The 12,951-nt window shown below is 49.2% G+C and overlaps 1 protein-coding gene across 1 annotated transcript in view; it reads right to left on the reverse strand.

Annotated features, from left to right (window-relative positions):
• The window catches only part of XKR6 (XK related 6), a 164,875-nt gene that overhangs the window by 143,293 nt on the left and 8,631 nt on the right, over positions 1-12,951 (reverse strand). The gene's annotated exons all lie outside the window — the stretch shown is intronic.

Below are 12,951 nucleotides of genomic sequence, written 5' to 3' on the forward strand. Positions count from 1 at the left end.
TGCACCCTAAGCAGAAAACGCAGAAGGTGAAGAGAGCTGGTTGTGCCTGAGGAACAGGCACACCCTGCTCGGGACGGGACGTGGTACCAGGCTGAGTTCCTCTCCACGGGGACCTTCAGTGATGCAGCACTTCCCAAGAACAACCAAAGTTCAGGTGGCACGTGCAGAGACTCCCCAAACAACCCTACGTCATCCTGTGGCACGCAGTAGCAGACTATTTTCTCCTGGCTTATCAGAACCACATCCAAGACCGGATAAAATTCCCAAAACGCGACTGCAGGTTTCCTGCTTTCCTCCCATCCCGCAAATCCACTGCAGAAGATTTTAAGCGGAAAAAAAAAATATTAATTCCAGGCTAACCCAGCTCCAACGAGACACGCTATTTCAGCTCCCGTTCCACTGAGAGAAGGATTTCAGGTTCTGGCTGCAAGATACGCGACGTCTGCGGGCTCCGGACCCTGCCAAGGCAACACATGGATATCACGGGGACCCTAACGAAAGCTGACAGCAGACACTTCCCTTATATTCTCTGCCAGGTCTCCCGCGTGCCAGAATATTCAGATGCCTCTATCCCCCCCCCTTCCCCAGCAAAACGCCCCCCAGCTCTGCCTTACCCTAACCGGTGGGCGAAGTCAATTTGGAGAACGCCGACCGACAGTGAGCCCGGGTCACACCAGCTGGCGCAGGTGCTTGTTATTTTCGGCGTTTAGCCCCTCCGAAGTCCTATCTAGTGGCTGCTGAACAAAACCCGCAGAGCTCTGGCATCGCGGGCTGCGTTCCTGCTTTCTCAGAAAGCCAGCAGTTAATGGCATTCAGGCCGAATCTCGAATCACGGAAACGTCTTTATTAGGCATGTCAGAAAACGGAGCGAAGCGCTGCGTTGAACAATTGGCCGCAGCAACGCCGCTCGGTTCTGCAAAGCGAGTCTGTATCACATCCGATGTGTTACATAAAATATATGTCAGCGTGTTCCTGGTAGTCACGATACAGCACTTTCCGAAAACCTTTAACGTACCGCAAATAAACTATTTGCCAGGCGCTTGGAATCGTGGTCACTGTTCAGCTTGACACACTCGGCTGCACGCTCACGTGCCTCGATGGCTTTAGAAGAGGGCTGAACAAGCCCAACCTTTTAGATCATAAAAGGGCTGGGTCTTAGGTCTTCGTGTCTCTATTTCAGGTATAAGAGAAACGTTTCATTTTTATTTAGCTCTCTCTGTGGCTTACTGCACACAGGTACGTACCTCTTGAAAAAACAGGAGATGAAAGCAAGGAGGACCGGCGGAACGAGAGGCACAAGCGGCAGAGTATTTCATGAGGCTGGAAAATTGCTGTGATTAGTCAAGGTAAGGAAGAAATGGGAAAGACGAAGAAAAAGACGGATGGTTCGTGTGAGGACAGGAGAGGCAACACCAAAGCGAGGGGATGGAGAAAGCAAAGAAAAGAGCAGAGGAGTGACTTTTACACGAGACACGGCGCTGCCTGGGGTCACAGAAGAGTACCAGGAACCAGGAACGTGCCCTCGGAGTTCAGCGAGCATGTGATTTGGAAATCTGTTTGGTCGGAGCCCTTGCTGCTGTCGGCGAGGAGGCTTTGCATCCATGTAGGCACGTGGATTATGGTCTACGTATCCATTAGCACGACAGCCCGGCACCACGCGTCCGCCAAAATCAGAAGCTGCTTTCAGCACTTAAAGGAGTGGGGAAAACCTCGAACCGAATCCCCAGCGGAGGTGGCTTCCTGCCCCTTCACACCACCCGACCCTAAGGGGATGAATTCCAGTTAACACCAGTGCTCCTGCAGCCTCCAAAGGGGCCAGGATTGAACCCCAGAAGAGTCCAGCTCCTCCCGAAGCCTGTGGAAGTGCTGAGCTCTGACAAAGCCTCCTCCCTCAGACACACATCCCCTTTCCACCTCGCTCGTCTCACATCCCAGAGCTTCCGCTGCCCATCAGCCCAATGCCCCCCTGGAAAAATCCCTCTGGCACTGAAAAAAAAAAAAAACAAAAACTGACAGCACAAGAACAGAAAACCAACTTCAGCTAAAAAGGAATATGGGGACACACGGCAACGATTCGGTACCGGATCAGATTGAAGCCGAGCTACGCAGAAAAAAACAGATTAAGGAGAAGGAGGAAGAGAAAGGGCTGCTAACGAAGGACTGGGTACCTGCACACATTTTGGGGTGGAAGGGCAAACGATAATACTCTTTTGCTGTTCCTATAAAAAAAGATCCCAACCAACCAGCTAGCAGAGGATCAGTCTAGATCCAGGACAGTCCAAGCGGTCAGTCCTTTTCCCCGAGCCCTAAGTCTGCAGGACCCCAAGGGCTCTGCCACGTGGGGAACGAGGCACATCATGGAGAAGCCGACACTTTAACAACTCATCTGCAAAGGGAAGAGCAGTTTCCAGACCTGTCTGCAGCACCCTGAGCTCATCCCGGGACGTGGTGACCAGGTGAGGCCAGGAACGGGCTCTAAAGTCAGAGGAAAAAGGCTGGAGGAGGCGAGGTTTATGGGATCAGGAGGGTGGGGAAGGCTGGCAGGCCCACAGGACAGGCAAATTTGCTTCTCCTGGGTTATTTAGGGTCTCCCCTAAATCTTCCTTGGCCTTGCCTTGACTAACGCCAGCCCTGCCAGAGACACTAATTCTCCCTGCCCCATCTGTTTGGATTTGCTTACTTCCTAATTTACACAACGTCTATCTCCATGGTGGCTAAGCATTTTAATCACAGTGATTAACACACTGAGCAAGAACAAAACAAAAATGGTTAATCAAAGGCTATTAGCGGCGTTTGAATGTCTAGACGCTGCTTTTTACACATGAATGCTGGTTAACGATCATCTCCCCATAACGCTCATCCGGGCCCTGATTTATTTATTCCTTCTTCTGCCAGCTCCGCAGTTTGCCACGGCCACGTCGGGGATTTTGACCCGTTTGGCACCAGGGGAGCACAAGGAGCTCCTGCAGGAATCGCTTGGGCAAGAGGAAAACCTCAGGAGAACGAGCACGCTCTGCGGCAGAGCCGGAGATGCAACCTGGGCTGCGATGCTCCCAGCTCCCCGTGCCTTTAATTTAAGAGGATACTTCCTGAATTGCAGAGGGGTAGCTCAGACCTACAGTAAGAAATGCAAAACGCTGTTGTTATTAGATGCACCATGTCCTAACCAGTGTTTGTTCCAGCAGGAGCGTTACGTGGTTTGTTTTACACGCATGGATTTTGGTCCTAACGTAAGGCAGGGCTTGTTCCTACAACCCCATGGCATCAGCTGGCAGCTCACCTCCTGGGCTCGGTGCTCGCCACCCCAAATTACTGCGGGCAGGCAGTGTCCCTACACACACCCTAAGACCTGGAAATTTGGAAGCTCAAGCCCCTAACACAGTTCCCTGGGCAGGGAGAGCACGTCTCATCTGTGTTTGTCAAGCCCTGTGCAAATTATCAGGCTTACACAAACAGGATTTAAAGCAAAAACACAAGTGCGACTACATGGTTTAGTGCTCTAAATATATCTCCAGTGGTTCCCACTGCGAACAGAGCCGAATGGTTTTATTTACGAGCGATGGATGCATAAGGTAAAGAGTGAATGTAGGTTTGGTTTGTTTTAATAGTTAATGCAACTGAAAGCTGCCAAAAAGGCTGAGCCACTTCCCCGTGGCTTCAGCTCAGCTGCTTTCAAGCAGTCCTCCTGCCCCTTCTGACTGAGATCACTTTGGCCAAAAGTTCTTTTATTTTTCATATGACATAGGGCACCGCAGCTGCAATACTACTGAGCTGGTCCTGAAAGCCCAAAAAAGCTGCAATCCTACAACTGTTCGCAGATATTCATCTCTCTCCCAATAATGGAAGGTTTATTTGGTGGCGAACTAGAAGGAAATTAAATGAGGAGCAAAAGGAAACACCCAGCGTAAAACCTGCTCTGGCTTGTACGTCCTTCTCCGTTTCCAACAAGTCACCACTTCAGGGACATTAATCGTTTTAGCTCTAGCTTTATTTCGTTAGAAGGAGCGTATGTTCCTAGCAAAATAGCATTTCTGATATTTTTATCTGTGGGTGAAATCCTGTGCAGACACCTACCCGAAGTCATGGGACAGGGAGGAAGATGACTACCTCCAGGCGTGCCTCGATGAGCTCAATCCAGATAGGTCTCCAGCCATTTCGGTCCCTTAAAGCAGCACTACCAGCTCCAGAAAGTAACAACCACACTGAAATGTGCGCATTATTAATTTAAACAGGCCGTCTGCTAGATCCTTCCATTGCCCGTCCCAGCTTTCCACCCGCCCCACTCGATCTTCGATTGTTTATTTATTATTTACTATCTGGGTGTCTCTGGGACAACTTAATACAGCGAGCCGCTCTCCCGGCTCATCCCCGCTAATGAACGCAATAAATAACTACAGCAAGCATTATAATCAATATTACACTCCGCTCACGTCCCGGAGAACACGCGGGCCGTGGCCTGAAGCCCTGCTGGAGATAAAAAAGGCTCCGCAGGCTCCGGGACCTGCTTAGAGGTGAACTCACAGCGGTGGGATGAGGGCACTGAGGATGATCGGGCTCCCTGAAGAGCTGGGAAGACGTGGTGCCACCGAGGGCTTCAAGCTTCTGGCACGATACAAAGCACGGGTGTCTGCTGCCTGAGAACGAACGTTGAGAGCAGCAATAACACGGGAAGTGCAATGGGAAGTTGTTCGGAGAGGTAAAATGTAATAATAAAAAAAAAAAAAAGAAAGGGAGGACGCGGGAAGAGACATCAAAAGTTAACGCACCGGGTAAACCTCAGCAACGAGTCCTACAGGTTGGTCTCTAGTTTGGAGGTAACAAGGTAATATTTTAAAAGGAAACCAATGCTACCTGCACATGAACAGGCTGGAGCCACTGGGAGTTCTCCTCCCTGTAACATGGGAACACAGAAAGCTCACAAGATGCTGAATTTACTGCTTTTTCTGCTTCCTCCCCTCGTGAATTCAGAAGAACCCCGCATTAGATTTCGTGCTGCCGCTGGCTGAAGCAGTGACACTCCTCAGTTCATCCACAAACCCTTCAACTTCTTCCTGAGCTCCTCCTGAACCAAGAGCTCCAAGGCATAAGCCAAGCCGGGAAAGGGAAAGGGAAAGGGAAAGGGAAAGGGAAAGGGAAAGGGAAAGGGAAAGGGAAAGGGAAAGGGAAAGGGAAAGGGAAAGGGAAAGGGAAAGGGAAAGGGAAAGGGAAAGGGAAAGGGAAAGGGAAAGGGAAAGGGAAAGGGAAAAAACTGCAATTATCCTGTTCTCAATTTAAGGTAGGGTTTAAATTAATAAAAAAGGCTTTTTTTGCTCAAATGGGATCTCCACTAACACCACCAGACACTGCTGCTTCTTTGCTGTTTCTCCCTTTAACTCGGGCAGTCCCTACGGAGCAGAGGCAGATCCACACAACGGCACCCAGAGCTCTGACCCGTTCAGGACACCGAATTATTTCTCCAATTCACCTAAGACACAATGAACGGCTGCAGGACACCCTAGGAACGGCCCCCACACAGCAAGAAAACCCTGCTGGGAGCCAGGAAGGATCCAGGATCCAGGAAGGATCGAGCAGCAAATGGCCTCTTTCAGATAACCCTGCTGGTCTGACCCGAGGCGACGCGATCTTGGCAGACAACAGAGCTCCTGGGGAAACAAAAGCACGAGATCATCAACCCCCAGAAGCTGTCTTTGACTGCATCCAGCGGGTTTTGATGTATTTACCTCCGCAGGCCTGATTGTCAGCCCCACTTAATGGGGTCTGGGTGGCTCTGGAGCGACACGGGAAAGGAAACGGTGTATGAAGGAAAATAATAGCTCATCGACAGAGCCGGGGCCGCAGCCTAATTTAAAGCAGAGATCTCTTTTTCTAATTCTACTCGTATGATTAGGAAGAGCAATATGTATCTTCTAATGGGCAAATCAAGTCATTTCGGCATTATCATTAGAATCATCGAGCAGAAGATGCATGAGCAGATTTTATGTTTGGGCTGGTAAATTTTCACGGTCTTCCCCAGCTCCTACGAACGTGCTTGCTTGAGATCCAACACAACGCCTAACAGCGCCTTCAGTAAAACCAGCCTGAATTTGGCAGGCTTTTAAGTTGCATTTCCATTACGAACCTTCTCCTTTCGTTGCTCCCTTCTCAGTTAATTCCTCACTGTTGGTAGGAACGCGACCCCAAATGACCTCTCCTGCAATGGATGCCTTGTTCTTAAATCACTAAGTTAGCTTCTCCGCCTCTCACGCTTTTCAGATTTATATAGAATTAAATGTAGAATTAGAATATAGAATTATAGAATATTTATATATTTATATATAATATATATATTTATATAGAATATTTATATTAATATTTACATATTAATATGTATATAGAATTAAACTGTAGAATTAAATTCCCCCAGTTTTGGCTTGATGTTAAGGCCCCAGGAAGGAAGGTTGAGTGCTGGATACCCAAACCAGCCTTGGGACTAGCTAGGGGGGAAAAGTCGGGCTACAAGGGAAGTCCCCAAGCCCCAAAAACTTGAAATTTCCATGGTGGGATGGAGCCCCAGCAGGTGTTACTCCAAGGGCAGGCAGAGCCTGCCTGGGGGCAGCCGGGCTCTCTCCTACTGAACTTCTCCACGATCCAGCAAAGTCTGCACAGAACAAACGATAAAAGAGAAACTTCAAAAATAAAAATAAAACTAAAATGTTGCTGCTTGCTGTTTTCTACTTTTCTGGCACTTGAGAGTAGCTCAAACCCTTGAGATGCTCTGTTTTGAAGCAAATAAGGAGCCCTTCAATTCAACAGACAGCTTACACTGAAAACCCAGGTTTGGGGACAGAAAAAGAGATCAGATAAAACACTTCGACCTGCGCTGGCGAAAACAGCAACACCTTCCAAAGCAACACCTGAATATGCTCGCGCAGAGGGAAAACGGGGCAAGAGCAGCAAAGAGAAGAGGGCCAATGCCAAGGGAGGACACTGCCGATTTTGCAGCTCATGATGGTGCCACACGAACTTGCAGGGAGAATTAAGACACGTTCAGGATCCCATCGAAACGCTGCCTCTCTGAAAAGGGACCGGAAGAACAAATTCTTTAAAGGTGACTGCTGCCTAAGCCTAGTCGGTGACAAAAACCACGGTTTTACGATGGTGGAATCGCTCCCTGGAATGTGGGCTTCTATTTTGAGTGACTAACAGATGTTTTCACTGAGGATTTAGGACAGGAAGAATACAAATGCAACAATAATGGGAGCCTAATGAAGTTTGGTCTTCGATTAACTCACACAACCAATTAATCCTATACCCAGCGGAAGGTGTTACCAAGGCAAGAATCTTCTGGTTGATCGTAAGGGTCAACGCTAGGCAAAATTCCCAGTCTGAACACGTGCACCTCAATTCTTTATTAAGGAACAGTAACTACACTATTAGGGCTATGGCCCTTCATGAGCTGGAACTTGAATGTAGTACAGGAGAATTTAGCACCTGATCCCAACTAGAAGCACTGCCCCTAATTACTGTCCAGCTTCTCGAAAAGTCAGGAGGCTTCTCCTGCTTTCTGTAAAAATGAGCCCAATTTCCAGCGTGGAAAATGACACTGCCTGATGCATTTCCAGCCGATACGTCATCGCTCATCAATGCCGAGGCAAAATAATCCCCTATGAAATAAAAAAGGCTCGTTTCCCCATGTTTCCCCTCAATTTTCCCCTTGGCAAAAGGAAAAGTTTCAGACACCAAAGCCAACAGCTCCTGCAGATCCATTTCTGCACATTTACTCTTCCAGAACCTTAAAAGCAACCCATTCGAAGCAAATGAAAAGAGATGTGCCCTTCCCAGTTATTTTAGATATCTTTCTTAGGAGTGCTGGTTTACAAATCCTCTAATCCCCTGAAAGAACAGGGAAAATAATCCAGTCCCGGGCAGAGAAGTCAGCAAAGCATCAGAAATTAAACTCAAGCCCCGAATTCAAACTCTCTGCTCTAGTTACACAGCTCCCGACAGTTCTAGTAGCGTTTTTCCTCCTCGAACACGATTTAATATCAACAAGAAAAATAGAAGGGTCAGAAATAATTTGCCCTTACTGCTCAAGAATTGGTTGTTTCCCAAGAAGCACAAAGAGCTGGCTCCCAGCTGGAGGAGCAGGAGGGAATTACAGGGAGATCTGCACATTCAAACGGCAAACTCGGTGGCTCGTCGCGGGCAGGGCTCGATCGCAACGAGGAAAAATAATGAGAGCCTGTAACAGAGCTCTAATTGTGCAGCAAGCCATACCAGGAGACCCGTTTTTACAAAGGGAATTATTAAACCTCAGAGCAGTAAAACAAAACCGCTCCTCGCATGAAGAGCAGTAAGGCATCAGTTGAGGGGATGTTCTGAAACGCGCTGATTGAGGGATTACTCAGGTAAATGCTAGCTTCGGCAGGCAGAGTCTTAGTAGGAAAAAAATGATGTTTAATGTGAGTTTTTGCTCTTCTGCACACTCTGGGATATGGGGCACCGTCAGAGAAGACCAAGCAACCAGAGAAGCCCAACAAGCTTTGACTGTGCTGGCAGAAAAGCCGATTTCTGGTGCGCGCATCCCAATCAGAGAGCCACCCCAACCTCAAAGCTGCTCCAGGACATTTGAACTTACGGATACCAAGGTTTTCACACAATGAAACCGTAACAGATCAACCACAAGTTTTGCAAAATTGCAACTGACATCTGCACTCCGGGCTGTATCCATCCACTAAAAGACAACTGCGTTGAATGTCTACAATTACTTTTAATCCCAAATAACTGATACATTTTTAAATCCCGACCTGCAATAGCCGTGATGTGATATCACTTGGAGCTTTTTGAAGCCAATCAATAACGACTAAAGCTGGATTCTTCTCAGCTACCACCAGGTATGAGCCACTTTCTCCATATTTCCAGTATTCTGGTACTTGCAGACACAGTTACAGCAGTAAAACGAAGTGGTCTCACACTGACACCGCGATACATTCGAGACTAAATACACAACAAATTCATTACTCCCCAAAGTCCTACCGAGTGTCCTGATTTTTTTTTTTTTGTACCCACAACAGCAGAGTTTGCTTTGATGTTTTATTATTCCGGATCTAAAGTACGCCACCGAAAAGCAAGCTGGTTCAGAGCCCTAATTCAGCCCCGTCGGGAATAAAAGCGAGTGCCACAAGCACCTGCAGGCCGAGCCTCGGGGCTGCAAGGGGAATTCGCCTTCAGGTAGCTTCTCCTGACATCCGGCTTTAAAGAAAGCCCAATAATCAACTAATTTTTAAAATACTATCATTAAGAGCTCTGAGGAGTTTTAAAGGAAAGCAGCCGACCGCTCGGCGTGCTTCAAAAGCAAAAAACAAATCGCACACAAAACTTTTTACCCAGGTTCAGTTGGGTTTGGTGAAGGAGCTGATTTCTGGCTCGCTGCTGGTCCCACGTGCCCAGGATGGTCCCAGTTTAACCAGACCGGGACCAGTGAAGAGCAAAAAAGGCTTCAGAAAGCTGCAGGAGCGACAAACCGCCCCGTGTTCCATCGAGGTCTGAGCACGCACAGGTTCACGGGTTCACAAGGGTTTGTGTCCCTGCTGGATGGACACAGCGAGGCATTTCTCCACCCTCCCTCACTCACCTGGGTTTCCCCCGAAATATTAATCCCAAAGCGACCCACTGAACATAAATCTGATGATATTAATAACCTGATCCAGCGATGGGCTCTGGGCTCCGCTGCTGGAGAACACACACAGGCCATAAAATCAGTGCAGACCCCAGCAAAGAGGTAAATCGTGGGGCTACGTCCGAAAGCTAGACGGGGATTTTGCTAGCTTGGATACGCTTGCATCAGGTGGGAAAAAAAGCACGTATTCCTGTAAGAAAATAAAAATTAACCCCAAGTAAGGGGAAAACTTCCTTTCCCCAAAGTGAGTTTCCACCTTGCCTGGCAGAGGACCCGCAGTCGGCGCTCCGAGAGCCACCGGCGCACGCCGTTCCCAATTATTTCCACTCCTAATTAATATTCGGAAACGAACCACACTGCCACGCCTTCAATCAGCCATCACGCGCCGCCCACGCGAGATGAAGGGACAACTACACGAGATAAGCGGTTTATTGGACCAAAAGTCCCCTTTAGACGAGGAGACAGCCACCGCAACAGCACAGAACCGACAGCATCCCATCGCAGGTGGACGGGGCGGCGGGAGCACCAGTAAATCTCTCTTCAAACCGGAGATTCAGCACCGAGGATGCACAATGCAATTATTATGTTAATTTACCTGATTTTTTTTTTTTCCCTGCCTGCTCCAGGCTTGAGCTTGAGGTAGGAGCTCACGTTTGAAAAGCTGGCATTTTGTGTCGCTGCGAAAGGAGGCTTCCAAACCTGAGCTGGCACCCAACTGGCACCCAAGCTTTCACCGTGGGTGCTCGGTAAGCGCTCCCACTCACTCCTCTCCCCGCTCCAGCTGGCCAGCAAGGCGCTCCTACCTCACCTCACCTCTCCCGAGCGCTTCTCAAGCAAGATCTAAAGGTGCTTTTTCGTATCCTCCTCCCCAAACGCAGCAGAGGCGGTGGAAATCGACGCTCTCAGAAAAGGCTGGCTGCAGCCATCTAGCCCTGCGTGGACAAGGAATTCATTCAAAGTATAAACTGAGAAAACTCGCAGCAAGCCCACGCACGGTGACGGAAAGCATTTAATCCCCAACGCCAGGCGGTAAACCAGTATCGCCCGGGAACAACGGTGAAGAGGTTAACACGTTTTTTGCCCACCGCCATCCGGAGCCGTTCTGCTCCCCAAGCCACGAGGGACCGAAACGGGCTGCCCGAGAGAAAGTGTGTTTACACCCGTCGCCAGAAAGGGGGAGTATAAATATTTCCAAAGCCTTATGAAGGCTAGTACTTACAGTCACGCTTTGAAAGGGAGAGAAGAAAGCAAAATATTCAATTAGAAAAAATTACTCTAATTGCAGGTTCTATTTTATCCCTCCATTAAAGCAATAAAGCGCCTCGAAATATTGCTGAGCTGGGCGACAGAGCTCAGTGCTACTTAACATTTTAATGTACATCCAAGGGGGGTAATTTAATTTAGATCTTCAGCCCCTTTCCCCCCTCGCCTTCCGCACACTCCCTAAAATATGGTGAGATATTAATGCACGCTTGCTTCTTCTCCGTGCCAAGGGTTGTGCAAGCAGAGCTGAGACTGGACATAACTTCCGACATGTGCCAGCACACCTCCAGGGTGAAGAAAGGCACCGAGCGCAGCTCCGTATGTGCTGATGCATCCTTAAAAACGTGTTGCCCGCACCAGACAGCCCCGACACCTGATTATTTTTTCATTCTTGGAGGAGAACACCCGATTTCTGCTCCCTGAACGTCGAACGAGATCCTCCTGGGAAGGTAAAATCACGCCCTTTTGCTCTAAGAGCACCTTAATCCCAGGGGGAGGGATTTCCATCGAGTCACCCGGGCCGCAGAAGGAGGCTTTTGCTCTCCTCCCCACGCCTTCTCCACCCCGTGAGGCTGCAGTTTCCTGAGCATAACCTCGTTCCTCCCCGCGCCACAAGATAAGTGAATCTTCTGTTAGGGAGCCCTTCATCCCTTTAATTAAACGAATTAATATCGCTCCTCCGTATCACGTAGCCTCTATTATCTTTTGTGAACTCCTCCAATTCCGTTGTAAAGACACATTGAAAAAGCACTAATTGAGATAATCTCTGGAATTCAAGAGTTGGTGTATTTTTAGTCCTCTTTTAAAAAAAAAAAACTCTTTTCCCTTTGTTTCTGGAATGCCTCCCATCCTTCCTCCCCTGCCAGACTGTTTACATTATTTAAATGCCTTCTGCTTATACCACTCTTTACAATTTTCACTTCAACAACATCGGCCTCCGTTGCTCATTTTTTCCCCTCGCTTAGACATAACTGGGATGAATTCCAATCCCAAACTCAAAGCCACTCCCGGTGCTTTGCTGCTGTCTTCTGCGGTTGGTACACCAGGCAATGCCTTCCTGCCAGCCCTCTCACGCAGGATTCCTTGTTCGTGCAGGGGAACCGAGCTAAAAAGGGTTAAACTGCTCTTTTTTTTCCAGCAGAACACGAGACACTGGAATTCTGCGCACGCTCCTGGGCTGTTTGCCACCCCCTTTAGGGGACGGGTGCTCCCTGTGGATGACGTCCCCATAAGGGATGCAGAGAGAACCAAGTTTGGAGCATGAAGCTCAAGCCAGAAACAGCACCCCAAAGCCCTGCCTCCATCCCCGGACCCCAAAAGACGGGGCTCAGCAACTCACCTCCAGCCCTTCCCCTGCTCTGGGGAGAGAAACTGCAACTCCCCACCCCAGCAAAGACAGGGAAACCCATCGCTCCCTGATTTCTGCAGAGGGCTGTCACCTCCAGCACCCTCCGCGCCCTCCTGCCCCACAGAAACCCCACTGAGACCCCACTGCTGGCTGAGGGATGCTCCAGCTGCTGGCCCCGCCGTGCTGCTGCTTCGGGGAGATTTGCTTTTTCTTCAGGCTTCGTTAAAAAGGCGATAAAGGTGCCAGAGCCTTTTGCGTTGTGGCTCCGGAAGTTTTTTTTTTTAAGTAAGCGTCCTGCCAAATCGGTGGGGATTTCACGGGGTGTTTGGGGTACCGTACGCAGAAGGAGTCAGGGTGCACGAGTCCTCAGCTGCTTCTGCCTCATGGGGCACGACTGCACGGACAGAGCCGGGCAGGGGAAGAGGAGGTCCTGGCGATAAAGGCAGCGGGCTTGAAAGCGGGAGGCCTGGGCGAAGCTGCCGGTTCTGCGAGAGATCCTCCGTGCCACCGGAGTCACCTAAGGACAGGCTGTGAATATTTCATAGGCGAACCCGAGCCCTCGCTGATTTCAGGAGAAAGGAGATGCGAGAAGCACACGCTCCAGGTCCCATTATGGTTTTATGGTTTTGGGGACGTATTTAAGATTGCCTCGTCCTGGCCCGGCCTCTTGGGCAAAATCAGA

Source organism: Anser anser (genome assembly GCF_964211835.1).
Source record: "Anser anser genome assembly, chromosome: 3".
NCBI classification, from domain to species: domain Eukaryota; kingdom Metazoa; phylum Chordata; class Aves; order Anseriformes; family Anatidae; genus Anser; species Anser anser.